This window comes from Delphinapterus leucas, chromosome 13 (assembly GCF_059928025.1).
Source record: "Delphinapterus leucas isolate spDelLeu-1000000601 "Yukka" chromosome 13, BTC_Dleu_Yukka2, whole genome shotgun sequence".
Taxonomy (NCBI): Eukaryota; Metazoa; Chordata; class Mammalia; order Artiodactyla; family Monodontidae; genus Delphinapterus; species Delphinapterus leucas.
Window position 1 is genome coordinate 67,595,023 of NC_143141.1, and position 12,983 is coordinate 67,608,005.

Consider the following 12,983-nt stretch of genomic DNA (forward strand, 5'->3'; position numbering starts at 1 on the left):
AGACACTACAGTATTGTTTTAAACTATGGAGGTAGATACCAAAAGAAACAGGCAAAAGAGTTAAAAGTGTTTACCTCTGGGATTTACTGGGGATTAGGAAGGGGTGAGTCCAATAGGTTGATTTTTTTTTTAAGTCTTTTAGCTTTATTTAAATGTTAAACCCCTGTTAGAAAATTTAAAATACAATTTTAAAATTATATAAGGACCATACACATATAAGAATGGGCAAAATCCAAAATTTCCTCCCCTCTCTACCAGGAATGACAGAAGTTAATCACCAAAGAAAACTGTAGACAGCACCAGAGGAATCTACATAACAAACCTTGCTAAAACTAGTCTTTATCGTCCATTAATTTCCCCACACATTTGCCTTCCCACAATTTGCCACCCTAGAAGCACAAAGTCCTTTTCCTTTGTCTTGTCACTTCTCTAAAAACTTACTGCTCTTCTGTTTAAGATGATATATAAGCCCAAATTCTAACCACACCTTAGAGTTTCTCATTTCTGAGGGCTCCCATGTGTATGCACAATGCATATGTTAATAAACTTGTTTTTCTCTTCCTAATTTATCTTTTGTCAGTTTAATTTACAAGCCCCAGCTGGAGAACCTAGAAGGGTAGAGGGAAAAAAGTTCAGTTTTTCCTCTCCTACAGCTACTTACTGTATGATTCCAACCAAATGACATTCTGGAAATGACAAAACTGTGGAGACAGTAAAAAGATCATTGGTTGCTAGGGGTTAGGGGGGAGAAAAGATGAACAGAAGGAGCACAGAATATTTTTAGGGCAGTGAAACTGCTCTATACGATACTATAATTTTAGATATATGTCATTATACATTTGTCCAAACCCATAGCACGTACAACACCAAGAGTGAACTCTAATGTAAACAATGGACTTGGGTGATAATGAGGTGTTAAAGTAGGTTCACCTATTGTAACAAATGCACCACTCTGGTGGGGGATGTTGATAGTGAAAGAGGTTATGCATGTGTAGGGGCAGGGGATGTATAGGAAACCTCTGTACTGTACCTTCTGTTCAACTCTGCTGCGAACTTAAAACTGCTCTAAAAAATGAAGTGATTTTTTTATTCTTTCCTTCCTCTTTTGTTCTCTTCCCTTGTGTTTCTTGCCAAGAGAAGTTCCTTTAGCATTTGTTGTAAAGCTGGTATGGTGGTGCTGAATTCTCTTAGCTTTTACTTGTCTGTAAAGCTTTTGATTTCTCCATCGAACCTGAATGAGAGCCTTGCTGGGTAAAGTATTCTTGGTTGCAGGTTTTTCCCTTTCATCACTTTAAAATTATCCTGGTACTCCCTTCTGGCCTGAAGTGATTTTTTTTTTTAATGTATATTGCAAAAAGCGTGTCATGAAAAAAATTATACAGGAACTACTCTAATTGTGGTCTTCATGTCAGAGAGCATAACCAGGTGGAGCCAATGCGGAGTCATGGAAACAGAGACTAGAGAGTTTGGCTCCAGCCTTGAGTCAGCACTTCATCATCTGGGTACATCTTGGGTAGATCAGTTTCCTCTTCTGGGTTCATATTCTTCCACTGAGGTACTAAAGCCACACTAGACCCATGTGTGTTTGATTAATCATGAACCTCACAAAAGGATACATCGGAAAAAAATAATTTGTGGTCAAATAACTTTTGGAAGCACTATAACTGAACTGTCTCTTGGAGACACCAATCCACATTAACATTTTAAAGGGGGTGTGAAATCTTACAATAAAGAAAGCTTTCTATTTTTTTTTTAACCTTTATAAATCTCTTGGACCATGTGCTTTCCTCACCATGTTTTCTCTTTGAACCTGACAGGTCTCTAAACTACTGTTCTGTGAAAAACATAGGGAAACGCTACTTCTCCTAGTCAATTCAGGCTGCTATGGCAAAATACCATAAACTGGGTGGCTTATAGACAACAGAAGTTTATTCCTCATAATCTGGAGACTGGAAGCATGAGATTAGGATGCCAGTTTGGTCGGGTCCTGGTGAGATCCCTCTTCCAGGTTGTAGACTGCTAGCCTTTTATTATGTCCTCACATGGAAGAAAGAGGGCAAGAGAGCTCTCTGGAGTCCCTTTCATGAGGGCACTAATCCCATTCATGAGGTCCCTACTCTCATGACCTAATTATCTCCCAAAGGCTCCATCTAATAATACCATCATATTGGGGGTTAGAATTTCAACACATGAATTTGAGGTGGACACATTCAGTCTATAACACTACCCTAAGATAATTTCTAAGATGAATAGTTTAAGATTCCTTTTTTATATAAGATTCCACAGCAATACTCAAACAATGGCTCTTGGATACATTTGGGAAAATGTACATACTTAAATCATTTCTTTCTCTGACTTACTTCTTCAGTGCTGTGAAATAACTTTATACGAAGTAAATTAATATGAGGTTATGAATGTCATTTCCAGAAATAAAATTCCCATAAAATGAATGATCATTTCAAAGCACAGCTTGGATCAACAGAATTGTTCTATATAAAAGTTTTTATGTAGCATAAGTTACATAGTAAATTTCTTCTTATCTAAAAATGAATAAAACACACACACAGAGGTACTGCCAAAGTGTCATTCAGTGTTTTAACAAAGAACAGAACCAATTCAGTCCTTCCTAGGCAAACAGCAAATCTTCCTCTCTTGATAAAAACAAATCTGACTAAAGAAAATGTAATGTATTATTTCAAGCTGTAAACTAATTGTCTTATGAATTTTTGAACAGAGCTGAGGAGAGCCTCTATCTGTCAATGCCACAATGTAGAAAACATTGCTACCTAGAAGCACAGAGAGAACCTTATTAAAATGCAGTCGATAAGAAGTGTCCGTCATAGATCACAGAGTGCTGAGAGGAGCTCTTGTTTTAATGCCCTGCAAACTGTGGGAGCAGATGCTGTTATTGGCTCAGGAGAGTCATCAAGGAAACATAAATATGAAATACCAGTTATGCAAGAATGTTTAGGGTCTTGTGGAAGCAACGGGAGTAGGGGCTTCAAAGCATATCTATCAGGATAAGGCACAAGAGAGAAGTCTGAATTTATAACCATCATCAGCTATAGAAGATGCTGGAGACCTTGACATCATTAACAACAACTCTGAGTAGATCTTTCCCCTGTGGGAAGTATTTATTGGTCTACTTTCAGTCATTATTTCCAATTTTTCCAATTAGGATTACATGAAAAATCCAACCTGCCAGAACTAACATTCCATAGAGGTCTGTCTTCCCAAAATCATCACCAGAACCAAGAAAAAAAAGGTATCCCTGTCCAGGTCAATTTAAAAATAAATTGCCATCTGCCACTGGCAGGAAAACTTCATTGGCCACAGAACAAAGAAACTATTCCAAAGCCATTGTTGAGTACCTGCTGCAGCAAAGAATAAAAACCAAGTGTCCACACAGGCTCTGGGGCTCATAGTTATTAATACAAAACACACATATTTTCCACTTCATTAGGGTTCAGTCAACTAATCTTTTGTTTTCTCTGGATCCACAGGCACACAATTAACTTGAAAACGATACTTTCTCTAAATTTTACCTTTTAGGTTAAAAAATATATTATACATCCAGTTCTTGGTAGACTAAAATAAACCAACCTGGTAAGATGTCAAGTAGACAAAAATTATCAAGCAGTAAAAAATATTATTAGATGTTAATGACTAAAAACTAAAAATCAAAGAGTACAAAAATTAAAAGCAAGAAACCAAGCTTTTATCCTGTGAGGCAACTGCATTTTCACTTCCAATGTGCCACGTGGACCACCAGCCCAGCCCCCTCTTCTCTCCTATACTGTGAGGCACCATGGAATTGACCAGTGAGAGATATCAGTCAAGGTCCACTGACATAAGAATTTATTCCTGCTACTGGCTGAGGTTTCACAGTAAAGGAAATTCTAAGTCGTAAAGCTCCTTTGTCCAAGACCCATTGTGACTGTGGACTAAAAATGTTGTCTGCCATATCAGTAAACAAAAGATGTGGCCAACAAGCCATCAGCCACCGCAGCTGCCCCCAACGGTGCACCCGGAGGGGATTCAGAATGGAGAAATACTGACCCTCAGTAGTTAAGGTGCACATCAAAGGAATAATTTCAATGAGCTCAGACTCTTGCACCTTCCCATACCTAGAAGAGCACTAAATTCATTAACTTGAGATGTTTTTTGTTTAATTAACAGTAACCTTTTGATGTTCCCACTACCTGGTGTTTGTTGCAAAAACTCATATATCCTGGCTCCTCCCTCACCTCTTCAGAACAGTCCATCGGAGCTATATGAGAGGCTGCCTCCTGGGCTACAGTCCTCAGCAAGTCCGCTGAATAAAACATAATTCTCAACTTTTCAGTTGTGCATTTTTTTCAGTCGACATGATGAACATATATTTAGGATTAAAATTAATTATGGTTGACTTTCTAGGGGGTTTTAATTGAACTTAAAGTGAATTATATTTTTCTTCGAAGGAACAGGAAATTATTCTCTCTATATTTTTTAAGTTAGTTATATTTTATAATGCCCAAATGATCTGATCCTTTTTGAAAGGGATCAGGACATGCCATACCAAAATATGCCACTGTGGCATAAAAATTATTTTGAGTTGAAGGCATGTAAGTTCCTGAAATTCCTCATCTGCCTAAAAGCAGAGACTTCCAAAAGAACTCGATTGTCATCAATCCCCTCCCTGGGGGCAATTCCAATCTTCAGACTAGATCTCAAGAGTAGGTACTACACCCAACAAGATCTTGTCACAAAACTGTTATATCTCCCATCTATTGTCCTAAGAGCCCATTTATCTTTCCAAAAAGTCATTTGACTTCCATAAATTCCCTTTTTCCTGCCTGCCTTCTAAGAAGTCATTTGTTTTCCCAATGCTTTTTTCCCCTTCCTATATTAACATGGTCTATAAGCCCCAAATTCTAACTACCCCTTTGAGTTGCTCATTCTGAGCACTCCCATGAGTATGCATGTTTTTTTTCCTCTTGCTCATGTCTTTTGTCAGTTTAATTTGCAAGCCTCCAGAACTAAACATGAGAGGGTAGAGGACAGAGGTCCAATTTGTTTTGGTGTGAATTTGAGGAAAATTCTACTCAACATGAATACACACAAATTCAAAAGTTCATGCCTCCTTTTGCATGCCCTCAAATCCCCTATTATTGGTAGCACATGGCCAAGGTGTTTGGTGCCTCAGATGAGGAAAACATTTAAATTATGGCAGCTGCCTCCGGATCCAAAGTTGAGGAATAACTTATCTAGGAGTAGACAGTCTTGTTAAGCGGGCTATCATTTGAATGGTAGCTCTTTTTGTGATGCAAGTAAAAGGCAGGCATGCAGCCAAGTCCTGGGAGAAACCTGTGAGGCTTGATAAAGGCCCTCCCACCCAAGACCCCTTGGTATGTAGCACTCAGGAGAAGTTGACAATTTTATTCAAGTATCCCAAGACCCCTGGAAGATACGTAAGCCCCATATGACCCAGGTAGATCAGAGTGGCTTAGCGTGTAGTCCACTGGTGGGAAAAGATATCAAGAGCCCCAAAGTGGAATCACTATGGGGGGATGAGGAGTCTGAGCTGGTAGTCAGCAGAGCAGGTTTGAGTAAAAGGCAAAGTGTGGTGTGGAGAAAGACTGTTTCCGGCCATTCCAGTAAACAACAAATGTTGCCCACCACCAAGGCAGCCACCGTGATGGTACACCCTGAGGGGAATTCAGGATGGAGAAAAACAGGATACCAACCCTAGATAGTCAAGATGCATATCATGGGAATAATTTCAATGAGCCCAGACTCTTGCATCTTCCCATACACAGAAAAGCACAAAAACATTAACTTGAGATGTCTGGTTTTTACGATTAGCAGTAATCTTTTTGTTTGACTACATGGGTTTTGGGTTTGTTTGTTTTCAGCAAAAACTCCTATATATCTTGGTTCTTCCCTTACCTCATTGGAATAGTTCCTCAGAGCTATTTGGCAGTCTATATCCCGGGCTACAGTCCTCAGTAAGGTCCCCAAATAAAACATAACTCTCGACTTTTAGGTTTTGCATTTTTGGTTTTTTTCAGCCAACAGTGGGAACTGACCCTAGCACAGAGTGGGGCTGACTGTGGAACCCATCTGGATCCACTGAGGCACAGTGTTAGGCTGTGGGGAAAACAGTTGATTATGTCAACATAAGCTTGGAGACCACGCCAGGGCACTAACTTCAGCCTTTGCAAGGATCTATGCCAAAAAAGGCATCACTGAAGGAATAGACAAAAGTCCATCAGGCTGTGCAAGATACTGAGCAACAGAACTCAGCAACAGCATCTGAACATGCAGCTAACAGGCTGACTGGACTTCCTACCTTGCTCTCTGTCTGGCATGAGGAAAGACAGAAGCTTTGGTCTAAGGGTTCCTGGACAACTGGGAAGGGCATTAAAAAGCCACAATGGGAGATACTTGATTTCTTGACAAATAAGGTATGTGACGATGAAGAGTATGAAGTGATGTTTTTCCTGAAGCAGGTGAAACAGGTCAGATTCATTTCAGAAAGATGAGTTAATAAATTATGCATATCTAATAACTGTTAAATAAAACTGTTCATCACTTTTAAATGATGAAAACTAGCAGTCATACCCACCCACCCCCCAACATGTGGGAAAAGAAAGTGCCACCAATTTGAGAAAAACATCTTCTAATTATTTTTCCTTTTTGGAAATAGAGAGATGTCAATTTCAACATTATAACCAGGGTAAAAAATTTAAAAATGAATACGAAAACTATCTGAATTACATTTTTCTCTTTCAAGGTTATTTTCACAGGATATGGCACCATTTTCTAAGGTCTTTGGAATCTTACAAGTTCCCTTTGTTTCAATTTTGCTTCCAAGGGCAGATTTATATTAGTAGGAAACAAGTTAGCAACAATTATTAATATTCACAGAAATCTCTTTACTACACACAAAAAAGCAAGACTGTGAGTCTAGTGAATGTTTCTAGTGCTTTATCAAATTAGATTTGACTGCTTTCAATGGTACAGAAAGTTCTCTCTCCCCCAGAAGCTGCAGCATAGAAAGAACCTCTCGTTCTCCTCTTTTTTAGCCTCCTTCATTAAACAGAAACGCTTGCACTCACTAGAACTGTAAGCAAAAATCAGGCTGTAGATATCAACTTTACCGGTAGAAACGGGGTGGGAAATGAATAGAGTCTTAGATACGGATAAAAATGGATAGAGCAAGTACTAAGTGAAATAAGGAAAATAAAGCATTAATCTTTCATTTTACTAGGTTGGTGATTCTAAGATTACTTTGGATGACATACAAATTAGATAAACCAGAAAAATATGCGTACACGGCCTCTAAGCATTTTAAGAGACAGAGAGAGATCATAGGCAAAAAAAGACAGAGACTCCTCTCCTAGAATTTTATTTCATCAGTACTACCCAGGTTTGGGGGTTTGGGGGTTTTTAATCTGTTTTGTTTTGTTTTACTTTTATAGGAAGAGAAAGGATATAAGAAGAGAAAGTTGTGAAAACAATTTTCCTTTATTAGCTCTGCATGTTTGGATAATTTACCTCAAGCTCTCTGAGCTGCAGCTTCATCCACAAAGATGAGAAAACAGCTATTCTCTTCAGGTCTTCTGAGTGAGTGGCTTCCTCACTTCACTCTCCTAACTTCAGGCCCCCTGGCCATGCTACACCACAGAAGCCCTCTACACATCCTTTCACCACTGTCTCTATGGCCAAATCGCTCAGTCTTAGTTCTGCAGTTTTCCAATCCCAAATTCACAAAGGAGAAAAATGCTTGGCCCAGCTCATCTTTTCACATGAGGCTACAGATCTTGGGGGCATTATTCCTAAGTCATGTATTCTCCCCTCACACAGTCAACTACAACTGATGTGGGAGGACACAAGATCCTGTTGCTGGTTTAGCAACAGCAGAGAAAATTTCAATAGAAGGGAAGGTGGAAGGGGCAGTCAATGATCAATAGTTCTGGGCTAACAAAATATTTTAAAGCTTTGATTAAAATATCTATCTTAGAACTGCATTTAGAATATATGTTTCTTAGGTTTCTTTATCACTTTTCAACACTAAACCAATTCTGAAGTATCTCTTTTTGTATCAGTGAAATTAAAAAATGAAGTTCCATAAAATTCAAATGCAGAAGGAAAAGTCAAGGCAATTCAAACAAATTTTGAGAATTTTCATCACTTTAGAATATGATAGTTTTAGATCTGATAGATAATATGATAATGAGACAAACTACCAAGACATTTACTGGGACAGATTCTGCTTTTAGTCTCAAGTACCAAATGCCACCCAGTAATTTGTGAATAACTATTGGTCTCCTCTAGCAGACAGACAGGGAGGGGAGCACCAGAGTAGCTCAGGCCCTGGATCTTCGGATGCCACATAGTGGATGCTAAGTAAATGCTTAACAGATGCATTAATGAATCAATGCTCTGGTTTTCTATTACTTTAGCAAAGTGAAAACAATTAGGCAGTTTTTACTAAGATAAATGCTAATGCAAAGTATTTTTTAAAGGATAGGTTATAATGCAAACAAAAGAGGTGGCTTTAACTAGGCAAGGACAGGCCAAGGTGAGGACAGGCACACATTAAGCAAAGATAGGAGGTGTGGTCTTACTTGGGTTTTTCTTAGTGTGAATGAATTTACCAAAGAATGTCACTTTCAAGGAGAAAGCGTAAGCCTCAGTTCCTTAGTAGTTTCCAGGAACCCAGTTCCCACTCTCAGGGCACCTCTGAATAACCAGCAGAGACAACCAGGCCTTCTGGGGAGCTGTCTACTCTCAAGGACAGGATCTGAGGGTCTAAAGCAGGTGCAGCATCTCCATGCTCCCATCTTTCTCTGTTCCTTTCACCTTAGCGACCCCTTCCTCCCAGCTTTCTCCCAACTCGCTCCTCTAGGACCTCTCTGCCAATGGAGAGCAAGACAGTGAAGTGTACTTCTGGAGTCATTTGGCCACGGTTCTTACTCTGACACTCACTGGCTATTGAGAGATACCTACCCTCCTTATGTCTCGATGTTCTCATTAGTAAAATGGGATAATAATTGTACAAATCTCTTACTGTTGTTGTAGGCATAAGTGAGACAGTATTTGTGAGGCTCTAAAAACAGCACCTGGAACATTGCGAGTCTTCAACGCATTAGCTATTGGTATTCTGACATTTGGAATAGAGGCTAACGTTGGTTGTACAGACTGGAAAAGGTGTTTGAGCATCACATGTTCATCTTTTTCTTGGCCTCTCAAACTCGACCCAACTTCAAGGGGCCTCACAGGTCAAAAGCCCAAACTCAATATATCAGCAGTTTTACCATTTCAGACAGTTCACTTAGTGGATACTGAAAGACTGGAAGGCAAGTTTGAACTTAGCAGCACTGAGAATAGGAGGCTGTACCATCCATAACACAAGCTGCCATCTTGAAAGCATGTATATTCAACCACCTCCGTCTCCACTGCTACTATTTTTTTCTGACTTCTCTTCTCATAGCATTTTATATGATCCAATGATGGGAATTCCCTGGTGGTCCAGTGGTTAGGACTCCGTGCTTCTACTGGGGGCCCGGGTTCCATCTCTGGTCGGGGGAACTAAGATCCCACAAGCCATGCGATGTGGCCAAAAAAAAAGTGGGGCTTCCCTGGCAGCACACTGGTTAAGAATCCACCTGCCAATGCAAGGGACAGGGGTTCGAGCCCTGGCCCAGGAAGATCCCACATGCTGCAGAGCAACTAAGCCCGTGTGCCACAACTACTGAGCCTGAGCTCTAGAGCCCGCAAGCCACAACTACTGAGCCCACGTGCCACAACTACTGAAGCTTGTGCACCTAGAGCCTGTGCTCCGCAACAAGAGAAGCCACGACAATGAGAAGCCCGCGCACCGCAACGAAGAGTAGCCCCTGCTCACTGCAACTAGAGAAAGCCTGCACACAGCAATGAAGACCCAGCACAGCCAAGAATACGAAAATAAAATAAATAAATAAATAAATTTTTTTTAAAAAGTGATGCAGGGGCTTCCCTGGTGGCGCAGTGGTTGAGAGTCCACCTGCCGATGCAGGGGACACAGGTTCGTGCCCCAGTCCGGGAAGATCCCACATGCCGCGGAGCGGCTGGGCCCGTGAGCCATGGCCACTGAGCCTGTGCATCCGGAGCCTGTGCTCCGCAAGGGGAGAGGCCACAACAGTGAGAGGCCCGCGTACCGCAAAAAAAAAAAAAAAAAGAACGTTTACTGATAGCTTACTATATGCCAGGCTATGTGTTCTAAACACACTGCATAAACTGTGTCAGTCAAGCCTCAAAACAGCACCATGAGGTAGATCCTATTGCAATACCCATTGTACAGATGAGGAGGCCGAGGCCCAAAACAGTCATGTAACTTTCCTAAAATCATACAGATAATAAGTGATAGAGCCAGTGAGTCTGTTACTAGAACCTAGGCTTTTAACTACTCTGTCATAGATATAAAGAGAACAGTTAAGACTACCATACCAGGGCTTCCCTGGTGGCACAGTGGTTGAGAGTCCGCCTGCCGATGCAGGGGACACGGGTTCGTGCTCTGGTCCGAGAAGATCCCACATGCCGCGGAGCGGCTAGGCCCGTGAGCCATGGCCGCTGAGCCTGCGCGTCCGGAGCCTGTGCTCTGCAACAGGAGAGGCCACAACAGTGAGAGGCCCGCATGCCGCAAAAAAAAATAATAATAATGGGCTTCCGTGGTGGCGCAGTGGTTGGGGGTCCGCCTGCCGATGCAGGGGATGCGGGTTCGTGCCCCGGTCTGGGAGGATCCCACGTGCCGTGGAGCGGCTGGGCCCGTGGGCCATGGCCGCTGGGCCTGCGCGTCCGGAGCCTGTGCTCCGCAGCGGGAGAGGCCACGGCAGTTAGAGGCCCGTGTACCGCAAAAAAAAAAAAAAAAAAGTATCCGCCTGCCACTGCAGGGGACATGGGTTCGAGCCCTGGTCCGGGAAGATCCCACATGCCGTGGAGCAACTAAGCCCGTGCGCCACAACTACTGAGCCTGCGCTCTAGAGCCTGAGAGCCACAACTACTGAGCCTGAGTGCCACAACTACTGAAGCCCGCGCGCCTAGAGCCCATGCTCCACAAGAGAAGCCACCGCAATGAGAAGCCCACGTACCGCAATGAGAAGCCCACGTACCGCAACGAAGAGCAGCCCCCGCTCTCCGCAACTAGAGAAAGCCCACACGCAGCAACGAAGACCTGACGCAGCCTAAATTTAATTAATTAATTAATTTTTTAAAAACTACCCTGCTTTTAGGAACTTCACATGCAATAACGAAGAAAAGCCATATGTTGCACTGTGCTATGAATTGTGGCTTAGGACACAGAATCATATTTAATAAAAGGCATAATATTGAACCTCCTGATATCTAATTCCTTTATTCATTAAATATTTTTTTAATACTTACATTGTGCCAGACCCTGTTTTAAATATCCAGGTGCATGATACCATTAGCCCAGAAGGAAATAAAAATTAAACCACAATGAGACAAACCAAGACCAGCTACCAGAATGACTAAAGTGAAAAAGACAAACAATAACAAGGGTTGACAATAACAAGGAAGTAAAGCCAACGGAATTCTCACTTATTCCTCGTAAGAATGTAAAATGCTACAACCTCTTTGGAAAACTTGGTAGTTAATAACGTTAAACAACTACTCTATGACCCTATAATACTACTCTTAAGTATATATCCTAAAGAAATTAATACATAGCTGTAGATCTACCCACAAAGACTTAAGTAACATTTATACCATAGCAAACATAAAATACATAAGTTATGATGTACAGACTGATAAATCTTTACAAACTCCTGAGAAGCCCATGTTTTTTCCCTTCTCAGTCTCTAACCCCCCAAAGGTTACTACCTTGATATCAAAGATGATAGATTAGTTTTGCCTGTTTTTGATCTTTCTATAAATAGACACACACTAGTACTCTGTATCTTGCTTCTGTTTTTCAATGTTTGAGACTCACTGATTTTGTGTGTAGTTATGGTTTGCACATTCTTGCTGCTGTATAGTATTCCAGTGTATAGTATTCCAGAATAACTATACATAGAGTAAAGGGAATACCCAGATCTGTAAGATACAGAGTCCCAGCTGATACCAGTATGAAGGGAACCAAAATGCTGTCATGCCCACTGCCCTTTATGGTGGAAGCATATGGAGTCATAGCTCAAATCCACCTCCAGTTTTCCCTCTACTCATTTCCCTGGCCTCTGAGTGTAGAATAGTGATGGATGTATCAGCAGCTGAAAGAGTCACATGGCTCTCTGATGTGCAGAATAAGAGTCACTGTGGTGGGAAAGGCACAGAAGAAGCCCCTGAAACTGCCTCCATGAACTTCAGGTCCACCCTCTGGGAGGCTCTTCCTATTCATCCTCCTCCTTAGCCACACCTGAAGTAGGACTGGGTCAAAGCCCCTCCTTGAGAATTCAGCAGCTTTCTCAGGCTGCTTCCTGTCCATGGAAGGTTCAGGACCCAGGATCGTAGTTAAGTCTAAATCAGTCACAGCTTCTTTGACCAGGTGTGTGGTTCCTTTGCCAAACTAACTCCTTTCAACAGGTCTCTTGTTTTCGATTCCTGTCAGTTCTACATCCCAAATTTTATTTTTATTTTTCCAGGCAGAGTTCTCAGAATGGTTACATTCCTTTGCTTTCTTGCCCTCAAGACACTCTCACTTAAATTAACCACATGTACCTTGTTTATAAGGCTTCAGGGGGAGCGCCTCACATTTAATCTCTTTTCCTTGAGTCACTGGAGGGATTTACTGGGCAAGACAATTTAGGCGGATGCTTACTTTGAAACATCTTAGTTTGTTCCACTGCTTTAACATGGAGAGTTTAATGCTTGACACAAGACTGAATTTTAATTGGCTCTGAATGCTCAGAAGCCTTTTTAGTACTGGCTTTTTCTAGTTGAGATTGAGAAGCAACTGTCTCTTCCAAGAGTAAGTCCCTGAATTTGAGGACTTTCCCTGCTCC